The sequence below is a fragment of the Aegilops tauschii genome, chromosome 6 (genome assembly GCF_002575655.3).
Source record: "Aegilops tauschii subsp. strangulata cultivar AL8/78 chromosome 6, Aet v6.0, whole genome shotgun sequence".
Taxonomy (NCBI): Eukaryota; Viridiplantae; Streptophyta; class Magnoliopsida; order Poales; family Poaceae; genus Aegilops; species Aegilops tauschii.
This window is the reverse complement of record NC_053040.3, coordinates 180,791,139-180,796,242: the sequence shown is the minus strand read 5'-3', so window position 1 is coordinate 180,796,242 and position 5,104 is coordinate 180,791,139. Positions and strand designations below refer to the sequence as shown.

The following is a 5,104-nucleotide window of genomic DNA, read 5'->3' as shown; positions in this document are numbered from 1 at the left end:
TTTACAGTAATCCACGACTCCGGTCTAATCAAATCGAAAAGCGTAAGATTCGGAAGACTCACCTTAGGTAAGGGACCCTTCCAAGGTCTGAGCGCCGACGCCGCCGTCCTCCGATGAACAACCCGTCGGATCATCTTGTTCCTCTCGCCCGCGTGAAGACCGATGCGCGCCGGATCGTCCGATGGGAGTACTCGATCAATCGTCGTTGCTACTTCATCCTCGTTATAACCTGAGTGAAAAAATTCACAAATAAGATCCGAAGGTGTCGGTGAGGGCGGCGACTGCGCCGGGGACGCATCCCCATCGCCGTCCGCGTCGTCGTCGTCGGAATCGGCTAGCGCCCAAAACCGCCCGCCAACGCGCCGTTGATCACCGGCAGCGGCCGGCGCCGTCGCGGCCTCGCGCACGGGCGTCCGCTCTTTCGCCCGCCCCGTCGCCCTCATGCGTGTGTCACCACACTGCTATGTACCTGCATTTGTTTAGTTTCTGAATGTACTTCACTGTATATGTGTAGTAGTTCAGCTGATGGCTCATTTTGCATTTTTTTTGTTTTCTGCTTCTTCACTGTTTTTTTATGCTGAACCTAGAATGAGATGCATGCTCATTCTAGTTAGTATACTGAGCACAGCAACCCTGCATTTTTTTTACAGTGACGGGCTTCAGTTTTTTCAGTAATAGTAGTGTTTTTCGCAGCACATACTGATATGCATACTCATTGTTTTGAGGTTTTTATCTGTGATGATTGCTTCTTCTTTTTTTCATTCCTGGTGCAATGGGGGCAGTGGTGCTTCATTTTCAAATCATTCCATATTTTTATATATAGTGTGTTTCGTTCCGCTGTTGTTGTTGCATAGGTTCGTAACAAAGCGATATAATATGTTGTCGTTGTTGTTCTTTTTGTTTTTGCAGAGACTCAACAATGGATGATGAGGAACCTACTAATGGATCTTTCTCAGCACGTGTTTGTACCTTGGTTGTGTCTGTTTGCGCGGAAACATCTGAATGATGAAAAGAGGGTAGTCATAAACAAGTCAGCTTCGGATCTATGATGAATATCGCCTCATTCTCTGTACTAGGTGAGCTTACAGACTGAACCTTGCATTTTGGGCTTGTGATTTAAATGCATGGGGCAAGGTAATGTGATAGGGCTTTTTTCATCAGTGTTTAATGGATTATATGATCTTTTGCAGTTGCTTATATCCAGGGAGTGTGGGTTTTTGTGTTTTTTGTTTGACCAATAGTGCGCCAGTGCTTAGATAAGTTGGTTTTTATCTCAGTAGATGTTGTTTCATCACGTAGTGACCAATGCAATGGGAGTGTTGTGTTTTATCCAAAGATTTTCTAAATGGTGTTGTTGCATAGATTTTATAAGGCAGTATAACGAGATTTCTTCTCTTTTTGATGCAGAGCCTCAAGAATGGATGATGAGATTGAAGAACCTACTGATGGGTCCTTCACAACAGGTTTTTCAGCTTCTCGCTTGCGTCAGGTTGCTGAGAAACATCTGAATGACGACAAGAGGGGAATCTGAAATGATTGCAACTTTGTTTCTTTGATGAATATTTCCCCCTTTTATGTACCAGATGAGCTGCTAGACCGGGTAGTCATGAAGATTGACCCTAAGCAGGGTTTGTTTAGGTATAAAAAAATACGCCCATCGCAGCTTTTTTGGATTTTTGGTTTTCTTTGTTGCAATGTTTCATTTCTGAATGACATGTGTCTTTCTGCTTTTTCAGTCATAAAAAGAAAGATATATCTGTACTTAAGAAGGCGAGGAACCACGAAACTGCGACCATGGAGAGGTCTTGGGTTCTTTTACGCATCACGCTTGTGCTAGTGCTTCGCACCGGCAACGTGGTGCCCTTGAGTACCTTGCTAGCCTGAAGGACATCGCTGAACTTGACGATTTTGCGTGAGACGAGCGCATCTTGGCTGCTGCATTGAGAGGTGAAGAAGTACCGACACAAAGAAGGAGGCTTGGGGTTCCAAGCTTCTTGATTGGTCGTCGCCTACCAATGTTTCTGGTATGTTCATTTTTTCTCTAGCATTTTCTCTCCGACACATATTGGTCCTCTTTTTTCAAGTTCATTCTCTGCTCGCAACAAGCTCATAACCCCCTATTTTTCCTTTTTTATTTTTGTGAAATGCAGATAATATGCAAGGACCATATGGAGGCGCCACGATCATGCATTAGTGAGCAAATGGGGTGGTTCGCGCACCGAAATGCCATTGCTCCTCCGCTGCGGCAAGGAGGTCGTGGCATCGTGCTGCTGCTGCATGTGAGCTCGTCGAGATGAGAGCTCATCTCCCTCAACTCTGGCGGCACCCACCGTTGTGCTGTGTTGCAACACCCTCGGTGCTACCACGTGGGACTGTTGTGGCGGGGCGTCCGCTGCTGCTGCTTTGCAACACCACCGCTACTGCAAGGGCTGTTGCGTGTGCGCACGTCCAGGGCATCTCCCTCAACTCCAGCGTCCGCCACTGTCGTGCTAGTTGCAACACCATCGATGCTGCCGGCGAAGGCTGCTGTAGCGGGGCGTCTGATACTGCTGCTTTGCAACAACACCGCTACTGCAAAGGCTGCTGCGTGTGCGCTCGACGCGACAGGGCATCTCCCTCAACTCCGGCGGTCACCGCCGAAGCTGCATTGGAACACTAGTGCTGCGATTGGTCACTACTATGTAGTGGGCGTCTGGTGATGCTACTTTGTAACACCAGCGCTGCTGCAAGGTCCACGACGGCGACGCGTGCTGCGATCCCAGGGGGGTTGCGGAGCTGCGAGCCAACAAGCTGTGAAGCCGAGGGTTCGATGCTAAGTACAATGGTTGATCATCATCGCTTTGTGCCCGTGCTACGAGGAGCCTGCCATTCGGTGATGTGAAGCAGGCCATGGAGAAACTATTTTAGCGTTGCGAAGCTAGCCACCGGCTCTTCCTATTGTCACGCGAGTGGCGAGGCAGGGGATATGATAGAGTGAGACGAGGGGTTAGATCAGACGGTTATTAATGATTTAAGCATGCGGCTGGCGAGGCGGTTGATCGCCTGCGGGGATCAGCCGGTTGATTTGTAGCCTTGCCATTTTTCAATTTGGATGCATTGGGACCCAAGACCAGTGGGTATTTCCGCTCTAAGCATCGCTTGTCTTCTACTCCATCCGTTCTAAAATAAGTGTCTTAATTTTAGTATAATTTTATATTAAAATTAATATAAAGTTGATTTATTTATTTTGAGACGAAGGAAGTATATCACAAAGCTCACTGGTAAAAAACGATCAGGAGCGATACACGCGATCGATTGCGTCGGCTGCCTCGATTTTCACTTGGTCAAGCGCTGGTTGGGCTATGCTCCCTACTCCTAATCGCTGGTGGGCCCTGATGATAAGTGGGAGGAGTCGGTGACATTGACTCGCTAGCCCATCGGGGATTGGGCTATGTCGAATCACACGCTCCCTTTCTTCTTCTGGTATGTGGGCCTAACAAATGGCTGGCCCACATGTCACTGACCCAACTGCAGGGTGCAGTTACGGCACCGAAGCAGCGTCCATTCTATTCCGCAGCCGGCCGTCGACTACTGTTTCTCCCGCTGGCCGCCGCCTACTGCTTCTCCTGCCGGCCGCCGCTGGATGTCCTCTAGCCCCACTGCTACCTTCTTCTTCCCATCATCGGGCGTCTCCAGGTCTCCTCCTTCCCAACCGCCACCTCCTTCTCCCCATGGCCCACCGCCCTGCCCAACTCCCCCTCCACCGATCCACCTTCTATGTGTGTCTATCCCGCGTCCCTGCGCCGCAGGCTCCACTGATTCTCCACTTCGTGAGATTGATACCTCTGCCCTCTGCATTTTCACCCCACCCCCTCCCCCCTCATCTATTGCTACTGCACCAAGGAGAGAGGTCCATCCTCCAAACCAGCAACACGTGGGGGCAGGGGGCTGATGAGATTTCCCAGTGTAGGGTGTCGATGCCGGCAGCCGCCTCCATAAGCTGGTATGTAGGTCCACAAACTCCTTCACAATCTCTCTTCTACATTGTTTTCTCATCTCCAACATCTAGGGTACACAGATGGGGATGGTTGTTCAATGGTCGAGATTCATAATTTTAAGGTAAACGTGTAATTTCTATTCTCTTTAATCATTTATTTATGCAGAGGTTGCTGAGTTTTGGGATGTGCAAAGTGCCCGGTACAGATGGCATCCTCGAGTTCCAGGAGTGGAAGTTGGTGGAACCTCAGGGTAAGCCTCTTACCCAGGCCTGGCCGCGCTTTTCTGGGGCTCCCTCGAAGCCTATGCAGGATGCTAGGGTCATTGCTAGTTTGGGCATCATGGTGGGGAAACCCGAGCGAGTGGATATGGCCTTCACTAGAGCTCATGGGGTGGCTCGTCTGCTGGTTAGTATTTTGGACATCGAGTTCGTACCTGATGTGGTCAAGTGGTCATATCGAGGTCAGATATACAGCCTTGGGATTGAGTTCGAGGATGAGAGCCTATTCGCCGAGGCAGCTGCTGAGACTGATGTTGATATGCACGAGGGTGATGACGGTGCGGGAGCTAAGGAGAACCCGGTTGCTGATCCTGGACGTGAGTTGTCTACGGGACAGGGGGCTGTTTCTCAAACGACCGGGGGTGGGACAGTTCCATCCCCCTCGGTGCCCATGACCACTCTGAGGTTTGGGTCTATCGAGCCTGCTTCTGCACCTCCGAGACTATGGAGTGAGAGAGTGGAGTCTGTCGAGGCTTTTGAGCTCACGTTACCCGCTTTGGAGTTTGAGGATGCGTCGTGTCCGGTCCTTGGGACTTCGCCGTCCTCGGTCAGGGGAGAGGAGGAGGAGGCGCCCTCCCATGTTATTGTTCCTTGTCAGACTGAGGGTCCGGCCGTGGAGGTTTTTACCTCGGGAGGGGATCCGGGGCTGGTGTTCTCGGCTCCCTCTTCTTCTATCGCGAAGACGGAGCTGCAGGTGGTGGTTCCGAGTTTTGAAGGGGGCTCGGGGCAGGTGACCTCGGCGCCCTCTTCACCTATTACGCCGGATGAGGCTTCGGTGATGGAGGCTCTATCTTCGGGAGGGGGTCCGGGGCATGTGGCCTTGGCACCCTCTTCTCCTCTCGCTGGGAT

The 5,104-nt window shown here is 50.8% G+C and overlaps 1 long non-coding RNA gene across 1 annotated transcript; it reads left to right on the top strand.

Moving 5' to 3' along the window:
• Positions 1 to 551: 551 nt before the first annotated feature.
• Positions 552 to 3,150, top strand: LOC120966344 (uncharacterized). The gene is made up of 4 exons (XR_005759844.2): positions 552 to 1,076; positions 1,408 to 1,638; positions 1,737 to 2,024; positions 2,151 to 3,150. It is a non-coding gene; the product is annotated as an uncharacterized lncRNA (long non-coding RNA).
• The last annotated feature ends 1,954 nt before the right edge of the window (positions 3,151 to 5,104 follow it).